The 10,729-nt window shown below is 42.1% G+C and overlaps 1 protein-coding gene across 4 annotated transcripts in view; it reads right to left on the reverse strand.

Moving 5' to 3' along the window:
• The window catches only part of LOC121569794 (SPRY domain-containing SOCS box protein 3), a 55,471-nt gene extending 44,966 nt beyond the window's left edge, over positions 1–10,505 (reverse strand). For 3 of the 4 annotated variants that reach the window (XR_006001386.1, XR_006001385.1, XR_006661185.1), the window contains exon 1: positions 10,120–10,505. The gene's annotated coding sequence lies outside the window, so the exon portion shown is untranslated. The remainder of the gene's footprint in view (positions 1–10,119) is intronic. The other variant, XM_041880994.2, reaches the window with a different exon arrangement.
• Between the last annotated feature and the right edge of the window lie 224 nt (positions 10,506–10,729).

Consider the following 10,729-nt stretch of genomic DNA (forward strand, 5'->3'; position numbering starts at 1 on the left):
AGTGTAAGTGTTCCCACACCGCCATCTCCATGTTACAGCGTGTGTTTACGGAAGACAGACGGAAGACACAGGGACCACCTGTGCTAATTAGCTATCTAGCATGCTCCTAACACCTGTGTGTAAAGGAAGAAGGCCGCCAGAAACGTGTTGTCACTGAAAAACACTGTCGGCTACAACAGTGATAAAGCCGGTTAAAACACTGTATATTTTGCATTTGTGAAATTATATTGATGTGATATGAAAGTAAAGGGCTTTATGTTTCTAGAACCATATCGCAATTTAGAATAAATTCACGTTTAGATGGAGTATTTGGGTGTTTTGGCTGCCAGAGCCAGTCTACCTCTGAAGATACTGTATCATATAAGGTCCTTGGACCTTATGGAGTAACGGTAGGCTCCTTAACCTCTAAAAGTCTATGCCAGGGATCATCAACTAGATTTAGCCGCGGGCCGATTTTTTCCTGCGTGGATTTGTAGACTGCAAAAATTCACTAGCTAGCTAACCAACAACCGTAACCATGTATTTGAGAGACAACAGGTGCTCACTGTGCAAATGTACAGTGGGGAAAAAAAGTATTTAGTCAGCCACCAATTGTGCAAGTTCTCCCACTTAAAAAGATGGGAGAGGCCTGTCATTTTCATCATAGGTACACGTCAACGATGACAGACAAAATGAGAAATAAAATTCCAGAAAATCACATTGAATGATTTTTAATGAATTTATTTGCAAATTATGGTGGAAAATAAGTATTTGGTCAATAACAAAAGTTTCTCAATACTTTGTTATGTACCCTTTGTTGGCAATGACACAGGTCAAACGTTTTCTGTAAGTCTTCACAAGGTTTTCACACACTGTTGCTGGTATTTTGGCCCATTCCTCCATGCAGATCTCCTCTAGAGCAGTGATGTTTTGGGGCTGTCGCTGGGCAACAAGGACTTTCAACTCCCTCCAAAGATTTTCTATGGGGTTAAGATCTGGAGACTGGCTAGGCCACTCCAGGACCTTGAAATGCTTCTTACGAAGCCACTCCTTCGTTGACCGGGCGGTGTGTTTGGGATCATTGTCATGCTGAAAGTCCCAGCCACGTTTCATCTTCAATGCCCTTGCTGATGGAAGGAGGTTTTCACTCCAAATCTCACGATACATGGCCCCATTCATTCTTTCCTTTACACGGATCTGTCGTCCTGGTCCCTTTGCAGAAAAACAGCCCCAAAGCATGATGTTTCCACCCCCATGCTTCACAGTAGGTATGGTGCAACTCAGCATTCTTTGTCCTCCAATCACGACGAGTTGAATTTTTACCTAAAAGTTCTATTTTGGTTTCATCTGACCATATGACATTCTCCCAATCCTCTTCTGGATCATCCAAATGCACTCTAGCAAACTTCAGACGGGCCTGGACATGTACTGGCTTAAGCAGGGGGACACGTCTTGCACTGCAGGATTTGAGTCCCTGGCGGCGTAGTGTGTTACTGATGGTAGGCTTTGTTACTTTGGTCCCAGCTCTCTGCAGGTCATTCACTAGGTCCCCCCGTGTGGTTCTGGGATTTTTGCTCACCATTCTTGTGATCATTTTGACCCCACGGGGTGAGAACTTGCGTGGAGCCCCAGATCGAGGGAGATTATCAGTGGTCTTGTATGTCTTCCATTTCCTAATAATTGCTCCCACAGTTGATTTCTTCAAACCAAGCTGCTTACCTATTGCAGATTCAGTCTTCCCAGCCTGGTGCAGGTCTACAATTTTGTTTCTGGTGTTCTTTGACAGCTCTTTGGTCTTGGCCATAGTGGAGTTTGGAGTGTGACTGTTTGAGGTTGTGGACAGGTGTCTTTTATACTGATAACAAGTTCAAACAGGTGCCATTAATACAGGTAACGAGTGGAGGACAGAGGAGCCTCTTAAAGAAGAAGTTACAGGTCTGTGAAAGCAGAAATCTTGCTTGTTTGTAGGTGACCAAATACTTATTTTCCACCATCATTTGCAAATAAATTCATTAAAAATCCTACAATGTGATTTTCTGGATTTTTTTTTCTCAATTTGTCTGTCATAGTTGACGTGTACCTATGATGAAAATTACAGGCCTCTCTCATCTTTTTAAGTGGGAGAACTTGCACAATTGGTGGCTGACTAAATACATTTTTTCCCCACTGTATTTATGTTTTCAATAAACATTGGAGACGAAATACAGTTTACATGTTGTCAACAATCTAAGCCAACCCTGTCTGTTTTGCCCCATAGTTTCACACGCGTTTGTTTTGTTGCTAAACAACCAACCCATCTATTAGTTTGTAGGCCAAACCATTTGAACACTACAGACGCATGTTTTTGTGAGAAGACCGATTTTCTGGATTTCTCCTGGTCTGACAAACAATGCTGTAGCTCTGCCACATTCCACAGCAGATGCAGAAGTCCGACATAGGCGGATGCGGTGTATTGAGCCTACGTAAAAAAAACATATCACTAGCTTAAACATATGGATTTTGATAGGGACATTTTTATTATGTTAGACTGATGCACGGGTGCGTCAATCGACTTGGGGGTTAAGAGTACACCTTGGGCTAACTGACCAAAAAACCTAACCAAAAATTATGGATAAATGAAGATCTCCCACTCAGGCCGTTTATCATTGAAAGAAATTGTCACAGTTCCGGTCTGCTTAAGGGGCACCAATGCAATGGATATTTCACCGGATGTATAAATGTTCAGCATCTGTTGGCGTTTCCACTTACTACCAAATATGGTGATGAGAGGAAGCCCAGTGGCCAGCAGTGTGAGAAGATGGAGCGAGATGGATTTTGGCCGTCATTCTGCTAATTTTCTCATCGATTAAACATTTGATCTCCATACAGTTTTTTGTTTCCAAAAATAACATCTGTAACAAACAGAGTGGACTGTGTTTTGTAGACTTTACCCTTTGCCAAAGTTTCAAAAAATTGCATTGTTTAGAAGGAGTGCAAGGGCGAATTGAGTTATTGCACAGCGTAGGCGTTCCCAAACGGAAATATGCAAATAAATGCTAGAACGCACCAACAGGATCTCACTAGCTCGTGCTTGGCTCTGCCTACCTCCTCGCTTGTTCTGCCCACTATGATTAATTTGCTCCCATTGGAAAACTGGTGGTGCACGACTCCAGGATTTTTGAAGTCGACTTCGACTCCTGTGATTGGAGTCGACTCTTGCTCGGATGCGCACACACCATCTCATTATTGCAGTCCTACTAGGATGACTACATTTTCGTTCTAGAGGACTGACATGAGCATGATGCTGCCCACTTGCCTATAAAAGGTACATTTTGTTTGAATATAGAAGGTGATGTGTAGGAACTAGAATATTTCAGTGATATTTCTGCTGTGTGCAGCCTTGACTGATCCCATGGGATGATACGCTGATAAACCTGTTCTTTGTCATGTTATAGCCCTATTCGGTCATGTATTACTAGAGAGGTTGTTTCATCTTCCGTCTCTGCAGTATTGCCATGTTTGCGGTTTTCCCGTCAAATTTGGCTACTTTGAAAACAATCATGGGTGAAAATGTATTGGTCGCGGGTTTTTGGGCAATTTCTAAGTTGCACCGCGGCCGCCATGGCATTTCTCTTTAAAAATATATACACTGCTCAAAAAAATAAAGGGAACACTAAAATAACACATCCTAGATCTGAATGAATGAAATCATCTTATTAAATACTTTGTTCTTTACATAGTTGAATGTGCTGACAACAAAATCACACAAAAATTATCAATGGAAATCAAATTTATCAACCCATGGAGGTCTGGATTTGGAGTCACCCTCAAAATTATAGTGGAAAACCACACTACAGGCTGATCTAACTTTGATGTAATGTCCTTAAAACAAGTCAAAATGAGGCTCAGTAGTGTGTGTGGCCTCCACGTGCCTGTATGAACTCCCTACAACGCCTGGGCATGCTCCTGATGAGGTGGCGGATGGTCTCCTGAGGGATCTCCTCCTAGACCTGGACTAAAGCATCCGCCAACTCCTGGACAGTCTGTGGTGCAACGTGGCGTTGGTGGATGGAGCGAGACATGATGTCCCAGATGTGCTCAATTGGATTCAGGTCTGGGGAACGGGCGGGCCAGTCCATAGCATCAATGCCTTCCTCTTGCAGGAACTGCTGACACACTCCAGCCACATAAGGTCTAGCATTGTCTTGCATTAGGAGGAACCAAGGGCCAACCGCACCAGCATATGGTCTCACAAGTGGTCTGAGGATCTCATCTCGGTACCTAATGGCGAGCACATGGAGGGCTGTGCGGCCCCCCAAAGAAATGCCACCCCACACCATGACTGACCCACCGCCAAACCGGTCATGCTGGAGGATGTTGCAGGCAGCAGAACGTTCTCCACGGCGTCTCCAGACTCTGTCACGTCTGTCACATGTGCTCAGTGTGAACCTGCTTTCATCTGTGAAGAGCACAGGGCGCCAGTGGCGAATTTGCCAATCTTGGTGTTCTCTGGCAAATGCCAAACGTCCTGCACGGTGTTGGGCTGTAAGCACAACCCCCACCTGTGGACGTCGGGCCCTCATACCACCCTCATGGAGTCTGTTTCTGACCGTTTGAGCAGACACATGCACATTTGTGGCCTGCTGGAGGTCATTTTGCAGGGCTCTGGCAGTGCTCCTCCTGCTCCTCCTTGCACAAAGGCAGAGGTAGCAGTCCTGCTGCTGGGTTGTTGCCCTCCTAAGGCCTCCTCCACGTCTCCTGATGTACTGGCCTGTCTCCTGGTAGCGCCTCCATGCTCTGGACACTACGCTGACAGACACAGCAAACCTTCTTGCCACAGCTCGCATTGATGTGCCATCCTGGATGAGCTGCACTACCTGAGCCACTTGTGTGGGTTGTAGACTCCGTCTCATGCTACCACTAGAGTGAAAGCACCGCCAGCATTCAAGTGACCAAAACATCAGCCAGGAAGCATAGGAACTGAGAAGTGGTCTGTGGTCACCACCTGCAGAACCACTCCTTTATTGGGGGTGTCTTGCTAATTGCCTATAATTTCCACCTGTTGTCTATTCCATTTGTACAACAGCATGTGAAATGTATTGTCAATCAGTGTTGCTTTCTAAGTGGACAGTTTGATTTCACAGAAGTGTGATTGACTTGGAGTTACATTGTGTTGTTTAAGTGTTCCCTTTATTTTTTTGAGCAGTGTATTTCACTGTGACCTGCTGCTGACTGTCAGGCAGTGAGGCAAGCTGATGCTGAGTGAGTGATTGGTGGGGAAGGCCGGAGGGGGTTGTGTGTGTTTGTTGAGAGAGCACTACAGTTATTGGCTGAGTCACGTGAGCGAGAGAGCAGCACGCGTGTACTTTGTGACAACTTTTTACCAGTTGTAGGTAGGCTATTTAGATTGGAAATGATTGTCTCCATATTGACAAACTTTTTCCCATAAAACATAATACGCTAGAACTGATGCACATCAAGAAATAATGGAGACAAAGTGTAACAGGTGTAAAATTTTATTTGTATTTCACCGAAAATCCATCATTTATTTTCATTTATTATTTTAAAGGTTATTTTGAGATGTATTACACTACTTTCAAGAGTGAACTATTTTATTGTATTTCTTTCCTAAATTGTGATTTCATCAACGGGAGCCATGCTTTTACTCCTCAGTTTGCTCAAAGCGTGATGAGGAGAGGTATGTGTTTATGTATACTCGTCTTCTGAATGTACAGGTTAGCAAATGTTAAAATGGAGGGAAATCAAAAAAAAAAATATATATATATATATATCTCATCATCGATTTAGTGTTGTTGCACTACTGTTGGAAGGAATATATATTAGCGTGAATGGGGATAATTTTAGAGTGCAACTTTGATTGCAATTTTGCAAGGCTAGCCCAGCTACCATTAGCTTTGGGTGTGGGAGAGGGTCTCTTTCAGGTACAGACAGCGTGAGTTTTCTGACGATTTTCTCACGGGCATTCTGCACTCTGTTTTCAGGCAAATATACTTGTGTATGAGAGTCCAGATGGCAGCATTAACGTTTGCCAAGCATTTGTATCCATTCCATGCAGGTATATTGTGAAATGTGAGGTTTTTGTATTTCATGTTTAATGTACCTAGTTAGCTGTCATTCATTTTGTTACCTGTCCGGTCATGTCAGGAATGGCGTTGTTGCCGCATTAGTATGCCTCGGGTATAATAGTACACAAAAATAAATATTTAGCACTTATTAGCAAATTATTAGTGTATTGGTGTACAACGTTTATAAAATGAAATTTTAGACTTTTGAAAATATTTTTGTTTGTTGTTGATGCGGGTTTGCTCAAAGCGTGATGAGGAGAGGCAAATATACTCATCCAGACAGTAGCATTATCGTTTGCCTTGCATTTGTATCCATTCCATGCAGTCATTAAAAGAGACAACGCGCAGAATTGTGTCCAGAGCTTTCCCTTCCCTTCCACCTACACCTCACCAGAACACAAAGCAGAAAGGTACCAGTACAGAACCGGTTACAAAAGCACTGGAAAACAACTTTGGGCGCACTAGAGCGCATTACATAAATTCACTCTTAGGTTAAAACTGCATTCTAATGTTGCCTGCTTAAAGAAAAAGTATCAAGCGAAGTGCTTTATGAATGCTCAGTTCTTGGGTCTCGGGAGCTACCCGAATGGAAATTTGAAATGGAAGTCATGGAACTCCCTCACGTGGTTATTTTGATGGGGTAAAGTTCTCAATGAAACTGACATTAGGCTAAATGTGGAGAATTATACATTTGCCTCGGTTGGCCATCAAGTAGCCTATTAATGTATATGCCATTGTAGGCTACCATTTGATACAACAAATATGTTGAAATGACGATGTCATTGCAAATCAATTTTTGCCACTTGTGTAGCCAACCTGGAGCTGGCAAACCAATGTAATAAATAGCCTATGACTTCAGTTTGTTGTTGTAGCCTTGTGTTATTATGAACGCATTAGAAAAACAGATTTAAAAAACACCTTATGGAACAGCGGGGTCTGTGAAGCAACACAAACATAGGCACAGACACATGCATACACACACACGATAACATATGCACTATACACACACACGTACACATGGATTTTGTACTGTAGATACAGTTGAAGTCGGAAGTTTACATACACTTAGGTTGGAGTGAGTTTTTCAACCACTCCACAGATTTATTGTTAACAGACTATAGTTTTGGCAAGTCGGTTAGGACATCTACTTTGTGCATGACAAGTCATTTTTCCAACAATTGGTTACAGACAGATTATTTCACTTATAATTCACTGTATCACAATTCCAGTGTGTCAGAAGTTTACATACACTAAGTTGACTGTGCCTTTAAACAGCTTGGAAAATTCCAGAAAATGATGTCATGGCTTTAGAAGCTTCTGATAAGCTAACTGACGTCATTTGAGTCAATTGGAGGTGTACCTGTGGATGTATTTCAAGGCCTACCGTCAAACTCAGTGCCTCTTTGCTTGACAACATGGGAAAATCTAAAGAAAAAAAAATGTAGACCTCCACAAGTCTGGTTCATCCTTGGGAGCAATTTCCAAACGCCTGAAGGTACCACGTTCATCTCTACAAATAATAGTACGCAAGTATAAACACCATGGGACCCCGCAGCCGTCATACCACTCAGGAAGGAGACGCGTTCTGTCTCCTAGAGATGAATGTACTTTGGTGGGAGAAGTGCAAATCAATCCCAGAACAACAGCAAAGGACCTTGTGAAGATGCTGGAGGAAACAGGTACAAAAGTATCTATATCCACAGTAAAACTAGTCCTATATCGACATAACCTGAAAGGCCGCTCAGCAAGGAAGAAGCCACTGCTCAAAAACCGCCATAAAAAAGCCAGACTACGGTTTGCAACTGCACATGGGGACAAAGATCATACTTTTTGGAGAAATGTCCTCTGGTCTGATGAAACAGAAATAGAACTGTTTGGCCATAATTACCATTGTTATGTTTGGAGGAAAAAGGGGGAACTTGCAAGCCGAAGAAAACCATCCCAACCGTGAAGCAAGGGTTTGGCAGCGTCATGCTGTGGGGGTGCTTTGCTGCAGCAGGGACTGGTGTACTTCACAAAATAGATGGCATCATGAGGAAGGAAAATTATGTGGATATATTGAAGCAACATCTCAAGACATCAGTCAGGAAGTTAAAGCTTGGTCGCAAATGGGTCTTCCAATTGGACAATGGAAGACCCAAAGTTGTGGCAAAATGGCTTAAGGACAACAAAGTCAAGGTATTGGAGTGACCATCACAAAGCCCTGACCTCAATCCTATAGAACATTTGTGGGCAGAACTGAAAAAGCGTGTGCGAGCGAGGCGGCCTACAAACCTGACTCCGTTTGACCAAAGTTAAACAATTTAAAGGCAATGCTTCCAAATACTAATTGAGTGACCCACTGGGAATATGATGAAAGAAATAAAAGCTGAAAGAAATAATTCTCTCTACTATTATTCTGACATTTCACATTCTTAAAATAAAGTGGTGATCCTAACTGACCTAAAACATGGAATATTTACTAGGATTAAATGTCAGGAATTGTGAAAAACTGAGTTTAAATGTATTTGGCTAAGGTGTATGTAAATATCCGACTTCAACTGTATGTGGTAGTGGTGGAGTAGGGGCCTGAGGGCACACAGTATGTTGTGAAATCTGTGAATGTATTGTAATGTTTTTAAATTGCATAAACAGCCTTAATTTTGATGGAACCCCATTGGCAGCAGCTAATGGGGATCCATAATAAATAAAAAAAGTTGTCAGATTAGGCTACAGGTAAAACAAATTCAAAAGAAATAAACACTGGCTGTTGTTGACACGCATATTCAGTTCATATACATATTAGTAATATTTAATTCAGTGATTGAAATTTTGACCCCATCATCAGCAGTAGCCTATTCCAGCAGGCTATTGGGAAACAAGCACTTCTTATTACGAAATCGCCTCGCTATTCATGAATATAACAGTACAATTGCCAGAAAATAGCCTAACAGTTTTTTATGTTCATCCAAGTGTTTCTTGCTCAGAGATTTCGAGATCCTCTGTACAACTTTCATCACTTAAACTCTCCTATCGGATTGAGCTATAGTTATGCATATGCACAAAGGGGATTTATTTACATTTATAAACCATGTTCGAGCCCTGAATGCTGATTGAAAGCCGTGGTATATCAGGCCATATAACATGGGTATGACAAAACATTACTTTTTACTGTTCTAATTACAGTGGTAATTGCAATAAGAGACCCCGGGGGTTTATGGTATATGACCAATATACCATGGCTAACGGCTGTATCCAGGCACGCCGTATTGTGTCATGTTAAGAACAGCCCTTAGCAGTGGTATATCGCCCATATACCATACCCCTTGCGCCTTATGACATAATAAAGGAAATGTGGCAAGAGAAAATATAATTCTTAAACTCGGCAGATCATTTTCCATCAATGGATGTCGATTTAACTCGTTTGACTACTATGATTAAGCAATGTCATAGCATGCAATAATTATTATTTTGAGGAAACACGAAATGTACTATGTTACTATGATATTCCTTCGTAACTGGCTCAATAACGTAACGGAAAAAGGGTTTATTTCTAGAGATATGGCAACTCCTTTCTTGCTGTAAAAATAAATAAAAATGTGGCTAGTTTTTCAAGCCTTTTGAGCGGGTTTTGAGTGGTAACCTTTTAGTTTCACCTGGCAACTGTACACTTCACACACCGTCAACTGTCATGCCCAGATTATAACTAGCGACATTTTACTTACCTAGTTACTGTGCATAAAAGCCACGCAAATATGTAGACTAGGCTACTGATTAGATCATGCAATCAATCATCTCGTGCATTTCGTAGGGTACGTTTTGGGCCTAGCTGGCTCGCGAACAGCCCTAGCGTGCTGCAACACTTTTTCAATTTAACTAACGTTAACGGGCTAGCTGTGCCTCCTTGGTCAAGGACTAAACATTTACATCATGGCAAAAATGTAGGAAGTAATATGCATCATAAATAGTTACATATATCTACAGTTTGTAACCTTTCTCCAACAACATGTTGTTTTTGTTGACGTTAGCTAGCTTGCAAGTACCTAGCTAGCTACAGTTGGCTGGCTAGATAGCGTTAGCGCGATTGCTAATTTACCTGTACTGTAACGTTACCAGCTTGCCAGTCGTCCGTTTCCTGTCCGACACTTTAAAATAAGCCCTCCGTCTTCGTTAAATGTCACAGGACTGTGTATAGGCCAATATATTTATCAAACATGTGCAGCGAAGAACTTTCTTTACTAACATGTTAGTCTCCCAACTAGCTTAAGTCACTCTCTATCACAGAGTATGACAGTTTCTAAACCCAGAGGCGGAACATCGCGAGACATCCGGGAACGCTTGCCAAGCAGACCAGGCCGGGGTTTGAAACCTCAATGAGATACGTGAAAAATGATTCCTTAGTTGTTAATTTTCTCAAAATCTAGGCACAACCTTGATTCGAGCCAATGTTTTAAGTAGCTCAACATGTTATTATTCCAACCTCATGAAAGTGAGAAAATGACACGTGTTCATTTTCGTCAAATATTTCTTTATATCTAAGGAATGCCTTTGATTTGACGGTCTACACATGCGCAGTTTGGCGCGAAACGACCGTTAACCCGATTCCGTGTTTCTACGCATGCGTTTAGATAGCCAACGTCGCCATGACGTCACCTACAAGTGTGATCCGGGATTTCTATTGGAGAAGCAGTTTCTTCCCAACTTCA

Source organism: Coregonus clupeaformis, chromosome 7, assembly GCF_020615455.1.
Source record: "Coregonus clupeaformis isolate EN_2021a chromosome 7, ASM2061545v1, whole genome shotgun sequence".
Taxonomy (NCBI): Eukaryota; Metazoa; Chordata; class Actinopteri; order Salmoniformes; family Salmonidae; genus Coregonus; species Coregonus clupeaformis.